This window comes from Carcharodon carcharias, chromosome 2, assembly GCF_017639515.1.
Source record: "Carcharodon carcharias isolate sCarCar2 chromosome 2, sCarCar2.pri, whole genome shotgun sequence".
Taxonomy (NCBI): domain Eukaryota; kingdom Metazoa; phylum Chordata; class Chondrichthyes; order Lamniformes; family Lamnidae; genus Carcharodon; species Carcharodon carcharias.
Genome location: NC_054468.1, coordinates 121760493 through 121778529, shown reverse-complemented (window position 1 = coordinate 121778529; position 18037 = coordinate 121760493).

Below are 18037 nucleotides of genomic sequence, written 5' to 3'. Positions count from 1 at the left end.
AAAGTTTACAGCACAGATAGAGGCCACTTGGCCCATCCTGTCTGTGCTGGCAAATTCTGATCTTGCCAACAGCATTTTAAGGATGGCCATTCGGATTATCTTTCCAGTGCGGATTGGGGATTAATACTCAGGTATTTAGAAAGGCAGAAAATCTAACTGAAAACTCTAACATCCAGGTCCCCCAACACCTGAAGCTATAGTGAAGACATTGAATGCAGCCAACCTCTGTGAACCTTGCTAAACTATCATGCTTCTCATTAGCCATGAGCTTTCCTGTGATTCTTCTTTCATTACAACAGTGACTGTGCTTTAAATGTAGCTGTAAGGTGCTTTGCTATCTCCTGAGGTTATAAAAAGCACTATATAAATGCAAGTTGTTTCTTTCAATCAGCCACCTTCAACAGAAGATCAACACAAACTCATATTTATGTGGCGCATCTGGTGTTCCCACTGAACTTACTTTGGTCCATCGGGAGAACATCCAAGAGAGTTCCTGGCAGAATGGAAAGCAAACACCAGATTGATGGTTATTTATAGCTTAAGCATGTAAACGAGGGGGTTTTAACTGAATGTGGCTCTTGAGGCTGCCTATTGAGGAGCCATAAAGATGAGACAGTCATTAATAAATCCAAGAAGGAATTCGGGAGAAACGTCTTTACTCAGAGAACGGTGAGAATGTGGGACTCGCTGCCCCGCAGGGAGTGGTTGAGGTGAAAAGTGTGGATGCACTTAAGGGGAAAACAGGATAAACACAAGAAAGAAAGGAATAGAAGGATATAGGGATGTGGTGAGATGAAGGGGGTGGAGGTTGGTAGCTTGTGTGGAGCATAAACACCAGCATGCACCAGTTGGGCTGAATGGCCTATTTCTGGGCTGTAGACTCAATTTTATAATCTGAAAAGATATCCAGCACCAACCCGACAGGGAATAGATTATCTGTAATGGCCACAGTCAGACCTGCAGACTGATCGGCCAGCACATTGGTTAAGAATGCAGATCAGAGCGATGGAATGAAATGATTCTGCCAGTGCAAGCTATGACTGTTGTAAGTGAAATACAATTGAGCAGTGCAAATTTGGTTTCTAGTAGGCATGGATCCACGGCATAAGACTGACCATGACTCAGCATGAATTAGTGCTAAATTGGAGGTTCCACTCAGAAAGGATGTAAAGATGTTGCCATGAGGAAATGGAAATGTTACACTGATGTTGTAGAGGTTCTTATCAGAGATTGGGATTAAAAAAAAATTCTTTTATGGGATGTGGTCCTTGCTGACTGGGCCAGCATTTATTGTCCTTCCCTAATTGTCCTTGACAAGGTGGTGGTGAGCTGCCTTCTTGACCTGCTGCTGTCCATGTGGTGTAGGTACACCCACATTACTGTTAGGAAGGGAGTTCCAGGATTTTGACCCAGCGACAGTGAAGGAACGACGATATATTTCCAAGTCAGGATTCTGAGTGGCTTGGTGGGGGGATCTTCCAGGCGGTGGTGTTCCCATCTATCTGCTGCTGTTGCCTTTCTAGATGGTAGTGGTTATGGGTTTGGAAGGTGCTGTCGCAGGAGCCTTGGTGAATTCCTGCAGTGCATCTTGTAGATGGTACACACTGCTACTACTGTGCGTCGGTGGTGGAGGGAGTGAATGTGTGTGGATGGGGTGTCAATGAAGAGGGTTGCTTTGTCCTGGATGGTGTCAAGCTTCTTGAGTGTTGTGTGAGCTGCACTTGCCCAGGCAAGTGGGGATGGGAAGGCCATTGACGAAGCAACTGAAGATGGTTGGGCTGAAGACACTACTCTGAGGAACCCCTGGAGTCATGTCCTGAAAATAAGATAATTGACTTCCAACAACCACAACCATCTTCCTTTGTGTTAGTTATGACTCCAACCAGCCGAGAGTTTTCCTCCTGATTCCCATTGACTCCAGTTTTGCTAGGGCTCCTTGATGCCCCACTTGGTCAAATGCTGCTTTGATGTCAAGGGCAGTCACTCTCACCTCACTTCTGGGGTTCAGCTCTTTGTCCTTGTTTGAACCAAGGCTGTAATGAGGTCAAGAGCTGAGTGGCCCTGGCGGAACCCAAACTGAGCATCAGTGGGCAGGTTACTTACGAGTAAGTGCTGCTTGATAGTACTGTTGATGACTCCTTCCATCACTTTGCTGATGATTGAGAGTGAACTGATGGGGGAAATAATTGGTCGGGTTGGATTTTGTGTACAGGACATACCTGGGCAATTTTCCACATAGCCGGGTAGATACTAGTGTTGCAGCTGTACTGGAACAGCTTGGCTGGGGGCATTGCAGTGCTGGAGCACAAGTCTTCTGTATTATTGCTGGACTATTGTCAGGGCCCAAAGCCTTTGCAGTATCCAGTGCCTTCAGCTGTTTCTTGACATCATGTGGAGTGAATCGAATTGGCTGAAAACTGGCATCTGTGATGCTGGGGACCTCCGGAGGAGGCTGAGATGAATCATCCACTTGGCACTTCTGACTGAAGATTGGTGCAAATTCTTCAGCCTTATCTTTTGCACTGATGTGCTGGACTCCCCCATCATTGGGGATGGGGATATTTGTGGACCCTCCTCCTCCAGTGAGTTGTTTAGCTGTCCACGACCATTCATGACTGGATGCGGCAGGACTGCAGAGCTAAGATTTGATCTGTTGCTTGTGGGATCGCTCAGTTCTGTCTATTACTTGCTGTTTACAAGTAGTCCTGTACAATAGCTTCATCAGGTTGACACCTCATTTTTAGGTATGCCTGGTGCTGCTCCTGATATGCCCTCCTGCAATCTTCTTTGAACCAGGGTTGATCCCCTGGCTTGATGGTAATGGTAGAGTGGGGGATGTGCTGGGCCATGTGCTTGCAGATTGTGTTCGAGTATAATTCTGCTGCTGCTGATGGCCCACAGCCTGGTTTTCATGATGCCCGGTTTTGCTAGATCTGTTCAAAATCTATCCCATTTAACACGATGGTAATGCCACACATGATGGAGAGTATACTCAATGTGAAGATGGGACTTTGTCTGCACAAGGACTGTGTGGTTGTCACTCCTAGCAATACTGCCATGGACAGATGGATCAGCGATAGTTAGATTGGTAAGGATGAGGTCAAGTAGGTTTTTCCCCCTCTTGTTGGTTCCTTCACCACCTACCACAGAACCAGTCTAGCAACTTTGTCCTTTAGGACTTGGTCAGTAGTGGTGCTACCGAGCCACACTTGGTGATGGACATTGAAGTCCCCCCACTCAGAGTACACTCTGCGCCCTTACCACTCTCAGTGCTTCCTCCAAGTGGTGTTCAACATGGAGGAGCACTGATTAATCAGATGAGGGAGGGTGGTACGTAGTAATCAGCAGGAGGTTTCCTTGCCTATGCTTGACTTGATGCCATGAAACCTCATGGGGTGCAGAGTTAATGTTGAGGACCAACCCCACCCCCAACCCCACTCCCACCCCCCCCCACCCCCACTCCCACCCCCCCCCCCACCCCCACTCCCACCCCCCCCCCCACCCCCACTCCCACCCCCCCCCCCACCCCCACTCCCACCCCCACCCCCACTCCCACCCCCCCCCACTCCCACCCCCCCCCCACCCCCACCCCCACCCCCACTCCCACCCCCACCCCCACTCCCACCCCCCCCCCACCCCCACCCCCACTCCCACCCCAACCCCCCCCACCCCCACTCCCACCCCCACCCCAACCCCCACTCCCACTGCCTTCCTCCTCCCGTCTCCAGTTGGACCTCTGTAGAAAGAGCTTTAACCTTGATCTAATGCATGTTACATCTGACCTGGGAGTGCTTAATGCACACACTGGCTGTAGAAAGTGAAAAAATGTTCCATGGTCTCATAAAATTGGTGAGCATAAAATTAGTATAAGTGCACAAAGACTATTGGCCACATAAAAACCTACCTTTGTTTCTGTGACCAATTCTCAGCCAAAAAACCACCACACACTCAGACCAGAAGAGAAACTGGGAACAGGTTATGGAAAATTATGTCATTTGTTCACCGGGGACATTTAGTGTTCTATTCCAGAAAGCTAGGCAGTGAAGAATAAAACTGGAGCCTAACTTTTACACACTGCATAAACTTTTATTTACAGGGACAAACATTACAGACTCAACAACCAGTTTCAGTCTGCTCCTATATACTCTTTTTGGGATTAAACAAGTTAACTGAAGGGAAAAACTAATTAACAAATTTAATTAAAGTGATGACCCCTTAAAGGGGAACTGCAACAAAAGGACAAAACATTAAAGGAAACTTTTCAGACAAAATGAAAATGACATTGTGGGACTAACGAACCCTCCAGCCCCTGCAGTGTCCACTGGTCACGGAAGGCCTCTCTGCTCTTATACTCTTTTGAGTAACAAATAAAAAACAAAATTAAACAATCTAAAAAAATTGGGGGGAGTATGGGGATGGTCCCTTAAAGAGACAACCAAAAACAAAACTCCCAAAGGAAATTTACTAACTTCCGATCTAAATGTGGTTCTGGGGATAAATGGTGCACCCCAGCCCCCTCTCTGCTCTTATACATACTCTTTTGAGCACCTGTGATATTAACCAGGCTGTTGAATCAAATTAACTGAATTAACCAAACTGACAACCCCTTAAAGGGGCACTGTAACGAAAAGATAAAGATTTCAAGGAAACTTAACAAACTGCTCCTCTCTGTTCCTATATATAACCCTTTTGCTTCTGCTCCTATATATAGGAGTACAAGTGAATCCCCAGTTAATGTTCACCATCTGAATACGATTAAACACTCAATTAACGAACAATTAACATTTAATACTCTCCGTACAATCCACAATACCATTCAATTTAAAAGGAGACTCTGTTTAATTGCAAACCTCTGAAATTTGGGTTCAGAGCCATTTGGGTTCACAGAGTTGCCAGATTCAGATCACTTGTGGTACTAAAAGCGTTTGTTGTTTACTAATGGGAAATCCTATTGTGAACTGTTTTCAGCTGAAGTAAGCAATCCTATGTGTGTATATAGAGCACTTAGCAGAGAGCCTGGTTTTGCAAGTAATTAATTTTTGCAATTTTACAAATAGGACAGCATTGTCTTTTAATGCAACAAATGTATTGATGTCTTTTTAACACCTTTTTATAATGCGATTTGGAGAACTTGATTTATTGAGTGAAAACTCAATGGATTCTGCATGCCGAGTATTGGAGGGGAAATAATTGTCAAATGCTTAGTGGTTAATTGACATGTTGGAGACAGCAGCCCCTATGGCAGACATTCTACAACTGAGACAAAGCAGCATCTTTGAAATAGAGAAAAAAATAAATACAATTTGCTGCCATCTTCTGATGTTAGACTGACTTGTCTTGTTGCCGACAGTAGAGCAGTATTGTAGACAATCAGCAGCTCTCTCCTTCACATTCCATTTCCTTCTGCCTGTTGTATGTGCGGGTGACATTGAGTGACTTTGGACTTTGATTGTCAGAGATGGAACAGAGTGCAATGGTGCCTGATTATTTGTCGGGAAATTGCACAAGATGATTTCATTTCTGCAGTAAAACTGGAGACGCTGTAAGATTCAATTTTTAAAAATATCTTAAAAGATGAGGAAACAAAAGTCTGAATTGGCTTAATTATTTAGTTTCATAACTAATTGGAAAAGAAATGAGTATTTAATTGTTTAATTGCAGTTTTTAAATAATGCAGTTGACCCTCAGCTAATTGGTTTGTCTTTTTCCTACATTTTTCATTTTAAATGTGATGTGCTGAATCTTTTTGGATCATTTCCAAAACTGTGTGGAGACATGTCATAATGCTCTACAATCCTGCTGTAAATTTCTCTCCTGGGTATGGTTGTAGCTTCTAGGCTGTGATCGCAGACACCTAAAGGAATCACGGTATATGGGAATAGGGGAGGAGAGGTAGAGTTGTAGTAGATCAGCCATTATCTTATTGAATGACGGAGCAGGCTTGAGGGACTGAATGGCCTACTCCTGCTCCTATTTCTTATGATCTTATCATAAGGAACGATGCTTCTAACTTGAGTGGTGGAAGAATCTTTCAAATGATGACTTCCTTTTTCTCTACCACTCTTCAGTCATCTCATCCTCCAACTCTGGAACTCTCTCACCAAACCCTCACTACCTCTGTCCCCACCATCAAAACTTATTCCCCTGAACAATGCCCCTTAATTCCTTATGCCTGCTTGGGTTGGCCATTCCTAGGATCACAGAATTATAGAATCCAAGAATAGTTAAATCACAGAAGGAGGATGTTCAGCCCATTAAACCCATGTTGGCTGTCTGCAAGAGCAACTTGGCTAGACCCACACCCCAGCCATTTCCCTTTAACCCTGCAAATTGTTTCCCTTCAGGTGCTTATCCAATTACCCTTTGAAAAGCAGGATTGAGTCTGCCTCCAACACCCATTCACAATGCACCGAGGTACATGTCATTGCATTGACACCACTACATAAGGGTAATTAAAGGAGGCCTCTTTGGGAAATCTTACTTACAGGAGCAAGTAGTGAAACTTGCAGCATGCAGAATGTCTGATTTACTGACCATTGTGCAGTGCAGTGTGCTAGAACTCCTCTCAGAGGCTGAGGCTCCCTGAAGGAAATTGCAAGTGCCAAATATATTGACTCCTTACTGGGATACGGTTCCAGTGACGCACGTTATTGTCCATTATTTACATGTGATCCTCGACAGTGTGTCATTTGGCTATTTGATTATTGGGGCCAGAAAATGACATTTGTGCCATCAGTCAATGTTCAGCTCCTACTAGGGTTGACCAATGGACATGACGCCATTGTTACTGGGATGGAGGAGGAGTAGTTCAGACCATTAATTACCCATTTGAGGGCCTCAATTAGTGACGGGGAAGGAAGGCTATCCATGGGCCTCCCTGCCCCAGGTTTAACCAGGGTGGAGTTGAGAAGATGGCAGGGTGCCCGCTTGCCACCCTCTTGCCTGTTTAAATGCCCCCCCGACACCAAACACACCACCGGGTAGGGCACAAGATTCCACCCTTTGGAGGCTATCAGCAAACCTTTACTTAAAGGGTGAAGGTCATTTCAAAGAAATTTTAAGCCATTGATGAGTCTTTTGTCTTTATCCTTCAAAATCATGAATACCTCAGTACAGCTGCCTCTGTGACTTGCCCTGTTGTCAACATTTCCAGTGCCTATAGATCCTCCACTTGACTCCAATAACAACATAAGAAACAGGAGCAGGAGCAGGCCATTCAGCTCCTCAAGCCTGCTCTGCCATTCGATAAGATCATGGCTGATCTGACTGTGGCCTCAACTCTACTTTCCTGCCCGTCCCTCATAAAACCCAATTCCCTTGTCAATCAAAAATCTGTCTAACTCAGCCTTGAATAACTTCAGTGACCCAGCCTCCACTGCTCTCTGGGGAAGAGTATTCCAAACACTAATGACCCCCGAGAGAAAGAAAAATTCTCCTCAACTCAGTCTTAAATGGGAGACTTCTAATTTTTAAACTGCATATTCTAGTTCTAGACTCCTCCACAAGAGGAAACATCCTTTTAGCATTCAGCATGCTCATAGCCTGATCTTACTGCCCAAAACTCCATCAGTCTCTGTCTTAGATATATGCAACGACTGAATATCCACGGTTCCCAGGGTAGAGAATTCCAAAGATTCACAATCACCTCTGAGCGAAGAAATTTCTCCTCATCTTGGGTTCTAAATAACTGACCCCGCCCCATCAGGGAAAAAATGTTCTCAGCATCTCCCCTGTCAAGACCCTGAAGAATTTTATATGTTTCAAGTCAATCATCACATTCTTTTCGCCCCAATTGCCCAACTAGACTCTCAATCTAGCTGTCCCTCCCCGGACCCTCTCAAATACCTGGATATCTCTCTTATAGACCAATGGTCTGAATAACACACAGTACTCAGGAGAAGGGTAGAGACCAGCACTGTATAAACTCCAAATCAGTTACTGACATTTGTGCTCTCATCTTCTGGTAACACCAAGCAGGATGCTATTTGCTTTTTTCACAGATGTTGCACACTGTAATGATAGCTCTGACAATCTATCCATCAGTAATCCCAAATCCTTCTGTAATGCATTCTGTAAAATAAAACCATTCATCTTTTTTGCCACTGCTTATTATCCTTTATGAATCTCATGACCTTGCACTTAGTCACATTAAATGACACCTGCCAGTGATTAGCTAGGCCTCCAACAACCTAGCCAGAGTCTTGTACAGTTAATCAGCCTGCAATCCCTCCATTTCTGGCGTGATTGGCAGACTTTGTTCTGTCCCCACTTCCAGATCATCTACGTACATTGTAAACAGTCGCTCACTGATCTCTGGGACGCTTCACTAGCTGCTTCCTTTCATGTCAATCTACAGCCAAATACAACCGTCTTCACTTTCCTTTCCTTCAAAAGAGGTTTCAATCTATTTCCAACATGCTCCGTCTTCACCGTACATTCCAGCCACGTGGTGAAACCTCCCATAGGCCATTGTATCGAAAGCATTGCTGAAATCGGAAAATATTCATCAAGTTCCTCTTGTTTCAGTGCTCTTCAAAATAATCACAGAGAGTTTTATTTATTTTTAATTTTTTTTTCAGGGGTTGTAGGCATCATAGGCGAGGCCAACATTTATTGCCCATCCCTAATTGCCCTTGGGAAGGTGGTGATGAGCTGCTTTCTTGAACTGTTGCAGCCCATTTTGTTTGACTTTTCTGTGGCAGCTTTGGTACAACTGAGTTTCTGGGCCATTTTTACATTATATTCAGAATTAACCAATGCTGCTGTGGGTCTGGAGTCAGGTGGGCCAGACCAGGTAAAGACAGCAGATTAAGGGCACGAGTGAACCTAATGAGCTTTTACAACAATTCATGATAGTTGTCATTGTTGCAATTATTGAGACTAATTTTATATTCCAGAGTTATTTACTGAATTTAAATTCCACCAGCTGCTGTGGTGGGATTTGAACCCATGTCCCCAGAGCATCAGCCTCTGGCTAACTTGTCCATTGAGATTACCACAATGTTCAAGGATTTTCCCTATAATGGATGTGAGGATCATCAGCCTGTAGTTTGTTCTGTTAGCCCTTTCTCTTTTATTTACATTGTAGGTGCATTTAAAACAAGGACATGCTGCAGGAAGGAACTGAAGGATATGCCAATGATGGAAGATGAAGCAAGTAGATTGGGAGGAGGCTCATGCAGAGCATAAATCTAGCATAGACTCATTGGGCCGAATGGCCTGCTTTTGCCTGTAAGGTCTATGTAGTATTAGCATCATATTCACTTTTCTTCAATCTGCAGACAGAGTCCTGTTTCTAAGAATCCTTGATCAACATATTCGTTCAGCAGCACCTTCCAAACCTGCAACCTCTACCGCGTAGAAGGACAAGTGCAGCAGCTGCATTGGAACAGCATCACCTGTAAGTTTCCCTCCAAATCAAACACCATCCTGACTTGGAAATACATCACAGTTTCTTCACTGTAACTGGGTCAATATCCTGGAACTCCCTCCGGTTCAAGAAGACAACTAGCCACCGCCTTCTCAAGGGAAATTGGGGATGGACAATAAATACTGACTTAGCCAGCGACACCCACATTCCCCGAACGAAAAAAAATAATTGGTTAGAAGATGTCCAATTTCATTGGCTAATTCGTTTAATAGCCATGTGTGCTATTCATCTGTACCTAGAGTTTCAGCTTCTTTCAGTGCCATTACAGGAGTTGACAGGAGGAGAGAAAAGCAAGAAACTGCGGATGCTGGAAATCCAAAACAAAAATAAAAATACCTGGAAAAACTTAGCAGGTCTGACGGCATCTGCGGAAAGGGTGCTGTCAGACCTGCTGTGTTTTTCCAGGAATTTTAATTTTGTTTACAGGAGGAGGTTAGTTTCCATTGTTCCTGTGTTGGCTCTGTGATAGAGCAAAATGAACCCCACTGTTGCACAATCTTTCAGTATCTTTCTCTGCTTCTGATATATAGAACCAACTGATCCCTTTATCAATTGCATCTGTTTCTGCATTTGCAAGCTCCCTACTTCTGGCACAACACCTGCTTTAACTAATGTTATTCAATAGAATCACTAAATCGGCAATGGAGAAGGTAAAAAAGGGTGAGTTACAAGTGCAGAGACCCATAAGTGAAAAAAAAACAAATGACCTGAATCTGAACTCTTAGCTGTATTCCAGAAAGGATCATGATTCTTTAAACAAATGATTTTTGAAATATGTAATTGTAAATCAATTTGCAGACTGTGCACTGTAGGAAGTTCAAGGGTTGAAACATAACAGAATACATTAAGGAGCTATGGCGATTAAAAATTAGAGAGTTAGAGACTAGACCAGGGTGTTGGCAGTGCTTGATCGGATAGATCATTGGAATCAAACAGAGACACACTAACCCAAACAGCAGGGTATAGCAAAGTGCACTCATCACTCAATAGGAAGTTAAATAAACAGATTTGATGTTTGTTTGGGAGAGAAATTTATTGTAAATGATAGGATACTTAGCTGTAAAATGGAAAATTAACACACCATGTGATTTTATGAAAGTTTACCTTGTTAAAAGGTAAAGGAAATTATCCCAATTGATTGGAGATGATGCTTATTGTATATTCATACAAATCAAAGAATAATTGAGAGCTTTTGTAGCCTTTTCTGATGTTGAATATGAAAAGCCTTAACCCCAGGTGGCATTGCAATTAGCTAGTGAATAGAATCACCTCCTCCATTGCCTGTCAGATCTGTAATTACATAAAGTAGGTAAATTAGCGTGTTCTGGTGGCAAACTCACACAAGTAAATGTTCATACTCAGAGGGGGCAGGAGATTTCCCTGGATACGATGTCAGGGAACATGCAGAAGAGCGCAGCAGAAAACCCTTTGTAGTGAGCCTGACTGACATTGCATTGCAATGTCTGGGGCTGGGGTATATAACTCAAACTGCTGACGCAGTCAGCTGATTAGGTTTTCATCCCAGAGACTGGGGCTGGGAAACAGAATATTCTTTGCAAAGCTGCCTAAACCATTGTGTAACTCTTTAAAAAAATAAAACGGGTAAAATACTATTATGACAGATTACAATTGCTCAGTAAATTCTGAAATGAATCAATTAACATTCATGTCGAAAAAGAAGTAGATCATATCAGTAAAGAAGATTCAAAGCTTTTGCTAATTTAAAAAAAAACTTCCTGTAACAATGGAACATTGTAAATTTAAAGCACTTTTGATTGCCTTGAACCAATCAATAATTGTCATTTTTAACTAGTAATAAAAAACTGAAAAAATTCTTCCTGAATTTCAACTGACAAGTGAATTAACCTGGTAACAATAACTTTAAAGGGTGAAACAATGAAATAATGAAACAATGCTGCCTGACACATTCTGATTTCAACTTCTGAAAGTAGACAGAGAACTTTAGAGGGTCTGTTAGTTTCCCAGAAGTGTACTGGAGAATGGTGTACAATTCATAGTTGAACAAGTCTAGTCCCATACCGCATGCATGTAGGGAACAGATTATCTTCACTCTGAAAGCAGACAAAATACCTGCTCTTCTTTGAGTTTTCGAATTGTAGCATTATTTAATTAAGCTGCACCCACAAAATCTCAACTGTCAGGATGGAATTGTCCCAGATTTGCACTCAGTGTGGCAGCGGGAGGGAAAAGGAATGTTTTACCCGCTAGCCGCAATGGCGGCTTTTCATGTTGTACTGTCCTAATCCCGCCCCATTAATCATGCATTCCCGGCAAATGCACCATTTTGATGGCAGGTGGGCTCTCATTTGCCCATCACACTGTCGCCTTGCCGGCCCCTCATGCCAAAGCGCCATATTTAAACTGCAGCCGCACTTTAATGCTTCAGTGCTTCCAGCCCAGGACTGCTGTGCTGAAGACATGACCCCGAAAGGCAAGAAGATTGCAGCCCTGCCGATTCAGTGACGCATCCCTGGGATGACTTCTGGACACCGTTGGAGCCCGCTGTGATGTCCTCTACCCCCACTCTGACCACAGGGGGCCTATCACTCTCATCACTCAAGCTTGGGAGGTGGTAGCAGTGGTGGTCAGTGCCAAAACTGCACAGAAGAGGTTGGCCACCCAGTGCAGAAAGAGGATGAATGATCTCATCCATGCCACCAGGGTAAGGCAATCATCTCATCACTCTCAATTCACACACTCACTCACAAGCCCATCACATAGTCACTGGCATCTCACTCACTGCCAGCTCAAGGGACATCACCACTCACTGTCTCACACAAACCCTCATATCTCCATCTGGCCTCATCTCCTGTGGAGACTGCCTCCTCAGCCCTCACCATCTCGAGGCCACTTGTACAGATCAACATGTGTCCCCACACTCACCCTGGGACACCGCGCCTTCCCCAGTAATGCCCCAGCCCTGCAGCCTCTTCTCTTCCCTGGGGCCACTTCTCCCCCCTCCCCAAGCAAGCCCTAGCCCTGCAGCCATTCAGAAGCCACCCCTGCCTTATGGCTAGTCTGGTGAGTGGAGACCTGCCCGTGAACCCCCCTAAAGTGATGTGGAGCTGCCTGTGAAGCCTGGCGCTGATGGCCATGAGTGCTGCAAACAAGCCCAAAGTCCCGAGTGAAGTGCAGCTCCCTGAGTGCATGTCACTTATGTTCAGTTGTGAAACACGTCGGCGTGTAATCACATCGAGGTGCTCGGATGATCCAGCATAGGCGGGGGGGATGATTCCGGTGAGCAGGGCTTAGAATGATACCCCGATGTATTACAGTTAAGTTCCTGATGTGTGGTGGGAAACGCAGCCCGCCATTGATGGGCGGAGAGGACGATTGCAAACTGGTTTCATGACATTATGCAACTGATTTTTGGCCTTCCTGCCATATTGTCCGCTCACGCCCGCCATGATGGTGGAAATTAAACATTTCAAGGCACAGCTTCAGGTCAAAATGGATCCTGATGCATAAATCAGTTACCTTCACTCCTTCTCACTTTCATACGCTCCTGAAATTACCCTGGATTGTACAAGTTTAAAAATCAAGTCCTGAGGGATCTTCTATTTAAGCATCTTACATTTTGATAAAAAGATAGTTTTTAATTGGGATATACATGAGGATAACCTGTTTGAGGTCCTATCACTGTGGAAAGATGCAGCTCCCTCTAAAAGATCCCCACCCAAAGTTTACTCTTTCACCCAAATTTTCCCACATTATTCTTCATTTGCCAGATCTTTGAATTACAGTCATTAAGGCAAACAGTTGCTCCCAGCTTTGAATGGATTCCTGTATCCCCACTTCACCAAGCAGTAACTTCCAGTGACTGTCTCCAGGCCCTTTCCTCAGTTTTCAGAGAGTTTCTTAAATCCATCACCAGCAGTTGAATCTATTATGATGATTTTTCTTCCCCCGGCCAAGCCAGGACTAAAATCTCAGAATCCTTAGATGGCTGAGGGATGCTTCTTTGTGACCAGAAACCATCCCGCATTCAGATATGATAGTTCGCAAAGTCAAGCAGCCTTTTCTCTCTGCTGACCACACCAACTGCTGTCTGCCTGTGATATTCATTGACTTGTAAGGAAGCCTGTAACCTGATCTCAAAAATGGCTTCCCCTGCCCTCCTCCCCATGGCAACGTGAAACACCTTGCACTCAGGTAGAACTGCTGATAAGTTCTCTTGATCCCAGCTCTCTCTCATCGTAGAAGTAAATGGATTGTTTACAGCATAATTGTTACAAGCTGGTACCTTCAACACCTTTCTAGGACTTTGGGGGTCTCAGAATCTACTCATGGTATACTCAGAGACTGCTGCAATTGTCTCCAAGTATAAATATCTTGCATCTTCTTCTCTGTAAAACAGCCTCTTTGTCAGGCACTCTGTGCCCAATCAAGGGAACTGGCATTGGGAAGATACAGGGAGGAGGGAGGGTGTTGAAAGCCACCCCCACACCCATGCCCTTACCTCTGACCACCGCCCCCGGCCCCCTTCTCCCTTGACCTTCATCCCGCCCTCACTCACTTGAGTTCGGGGATACCATGATGATCTCTGGCGAAGTCCCTGGACTGTTACCAGCAATTGCGCTGTCGGCACTGGACAGCTCCTAGCCAATGATTAGCCTGCAGTCCCTAGCAGATGGGATCTCCGGTGCTGAGGTACTAAATCATGGGGAATACCCGATACTGGCCAGTTAAATGCCTAATAGGCACTTAATTTGGTCGCGCCTCCCCCAGGCAAGGGATATGGGTTTCCACTGGTTCTTTAAATGGTGGGCAGGGCCTGCAGTGGGTATATTAACTCCAGTCCTTTGGTTTTGTGCCTGAATGTCCTGGGGTTTCTTTGATTCAACTGCCCCTCTGTTGCTAAAACTGGAATATGTTTTTGGCATCTGTAACTTTAAATCCTGACTGTCCAGAAAGAGATCTGGAACATCCCAACACACTGGGTGAAAGATTACTGAGACAAGCTACTAAATTTTTTAGTATTGGCAATCTGTAAGAAACAATAGTGAGGATAACATATTAGCAGCTTATCGTCTCAGACCCCTTTTTAATGCAAAGTTGTGCTGCCAGGCCAATTTTAACCCTTTTACCACCTGATGGGAATAGTGCAGATGGACTGAGAGGTGGGGATGGGGGTGAGGCAGTAGGAAAGTGAGGTTGGGGGAGATGGTTGTGCCAGATCTCCAATGCTTTTCTGCCCTCCAATCTCCAACTCCCACTGTTTTTACTTACTTGAGTTCAGGCGTAGAAAAGCTGTTCACTGCAGAGGAATGAGGCCTAACATTAATGATGCGGTTCCCAACCTGGTGACAGCAAGGATCTGGGATCTTGGATCTTCTCCATTTGGGCTTCTCTCCAACTTTGATCACAGACTTTACAAACCCCACCCCACAATCAGTGTTTCCTTTAACGTGGAGAAATGCTTAACATCTATTGCCAGATAATTGGAGCAATCCCTTAATGAAAGTATTTAGGACAAGTACTACTTTCAATACCACAGGAAGAGAAATTCTTGGCCAGAGAGGAAGCCCTCAAGTCCTTTGCTAGCATTTCACACACTCCCTGACATCACCTCTCTGAAGAGTCTCACTCTTTGTTGGACATTGCTCCAACCCTAAATGTGTCATTCTGGCTGGGCTCCTCCTCAGATTATGGAAATTCCTGCACCTGTGTCCAAGCCTCCTGCTTAACATCCCTGATCTGAAAGAACGATGGCAACCAGGATATTAGGAAAGGCTGTATGGTTGTATGTTTGCAGGGTTACATGAATTAGTCACTGATGAGAATTGGACCTGTATGCAACATGAACATAGGCCACTTACATGATTGGAAATTGCGAAATGAGCATATTGTACATAGATCTGCCTCCCCGCTTAATTAGTTTACTTTGCATTTTAATGATGGGTTTGAAAATCATTTCTGTGAAACCAGCCCAACTAGTAATCTCCATTTATAACCGATTAGATAATTGAAAAAGTGACTTAACTCTTCAAAGCATGCCAAGTTAATTAATTTTAACCGTGTTTGCCATAAACAATACATAAAGTACATAATGTTCTTCACAATGATTGGTTATTAAATGCTATGTACGATTCATCTTTGGATAACTTTAAAACAGTATTTTGGTACTTTTTAATGGCATGATATTTGTATCTGTACATGATATTTTCCTAATGCCTGTGTCTTTCCTGCCATTTTCTATTTTTGTGTCCACTAAGCTGGAGTTACTGCGTTACATGACGACTAGAACACATTGTAGAGACCCATATCATGTGGCCTCATCAAAAGCTGGTGATATCAACCTGATATGTTTTCAAGACCTTGGAGAGAGCACAGAAAAGGTTTACCAGGATGATATGAGGGAGCTCAGTTATGTGGGGAGGTATTGCAATCTGAGGCAGGTCTTCTCATAGCATCAAAAGTTGAAGGGAGACCTAGTAGCTATATTTAAATAATGAGGTGTTTTCATGGAGCAAGTGAGGAGAACCTGTTCTCCTCTGGCAAATGGGTCAATAACCAGAGGACATTGATTATTGACAAATAATTGGCAAATGAACTAAAGGGGAAGTTAGGAGAAATTTCTTCTTCACTCAGAGAGTTGTTCATACCTGGAATGAACTACCTAGATTGGTGGTGGAAGCAGATTCCATAGGAACTTTTAAAAAGGCAACTGGATATGTACATGAAGAAGATTAATTTGCCAGTTGATGTGAAAAAGATAGAGATTCCCCTGAATTGGACTGCTCCTTCAAAGAGCCAGCACATACATGACGGACGAATGGCCTTCCTCTCAGCTGGAAGATTTTGTGATCCCATGGCCCAGAGCTTCCATGGAGTCGTGATCATCATCAGAATACCCATTCATTCCCATTTACTTACCCAGGTTGGGAGCTGCACATTTCTCACTGTGGATTCTGACCCAGGCGTGCTGAGAAATGTGCAAAGTAGCAGCCCCTGGAGTCCCTTCAGTGTAGGGCAGTAGCACTGGGGATCAACAATCACAGCACTAGCTGCCTTAAACCCTTTAAAGGTCCCAGCCACTTTGGCAGGTGAGAAGATGTGTAAGTGCGTGAGGGTGGCCAGGGTGGGGCGGGGTGGGGTGGGGTGCATGTCAGGGTAGTCGGGGGGTCGGGTAGTTGGTTGGTGGGGTCTGGGGCTCAGGTGGTTGGAGGGGGTAGGGTCGGATGCCCAGGGGGAGGGTAGTCACAGGTCAGGTGGTGGAGGTGGGGGTGGTGTAGTTGGGGGTTTGGATGAGAGTTTGGGGGGTTGGGGGCCAGGTGGTGAGTTGGGGCATAGGGGTGAGCTCTCTCTGGACGGGGTCAAACCGGCAATTGGAAGTTTAAACTTCCTACATTAGTACTGGGAATGTGCTTATGTTGGGACTTCCGACAGGTTCTGCACATTTCTTTCAGAGTACCTACACTCTCCCGCTATCTGGAGACTGGGAGATTTGGATCTATATTTTCTCAGTTCCATGCTGTGGCAGTAACTTTAAAAAGCAAATTGGATACATATTTAAAGGGGAAAGAGCAGAGTGGGACACCAACGAGATAGCTCTTTCAAAGAGCTGGCATAATCATGATGGGCTGAATGTCCCTTCCCATTTTGTACCAATTCTATGACATCCCAAGTACCATTGTCAATACCAGGGCTAAGTTTAGAGTTTCCTGTCTCCTTTGATTTTGGGACATTCTTATGGGAAGGGATTAAGTCATTCTAAAGTAAATATTTTGTAGATAATCTTACTCTTTCTCGGGTAACACCTGTTCGGAGAAGCTCAGCAATTTTTCTGCCAATGGTGAGATTTGTTGCTTATTGTTAGCAGTACAACTCTCAGTTGTTAGCTCAATTAAAGTACACATGTTTTGATCTCAGGATACCAAGTTCCACTTTTTAAAGTACCCATTCTAAATAAAAACAGCATGGTAAACCACTAAATTAAATTTGGAAGCAAACATCTCCAGTTAAAAAGGAGGAGGGCAGTGGAAGAGGATGATCAGCTTAAGCCTATAGAACTCTTTCCTGACCAGAGGATTTCGAGAATCTTATACCTGATTTGTTTTCTCTGACACCCAGTGCAAATCTCTTGGAATGGAATTGCCTGTTCAGTTAAGGCTGGTGCAGGGAGAAACAAGTGCTGATTGTTGTGTATCTATATCTCAGATCTGTGACACTAGTTTCTATGTGTACAGGAACTTTACTTATAGTGTTTTATATAGTGATTTAAAATGTCTGCTTCATGTTATAGCATGCTTTTAGATGGGGTCACCTGACAGCTTATGGAAGTGTAGACAGAGAGGGAATGGGTGACCATCAGTCAGAACAAAGGTGTCAGGCAGGTTGTCAGGAAATCCCCAGGGTGCATCTCGCTCAAGAACTGTTTTTCTGTGTTGGAAAATGGTGAAAGTGATGGTTCCTCTGGGAAGTGCAGCCATGCTCATGGCACTGTGAGTGGCTCAGCTGCATAGAGGAGGAGGAAAAAGAGGGGAAGAGCAAGAGTGGTAGGAGACTCGATAGTAAGGGGAACAGACAGGCATTTCTGTTGCTGTAGACATGACTCCAGGATGGTATGTTGCCTCCCTGGTGCCA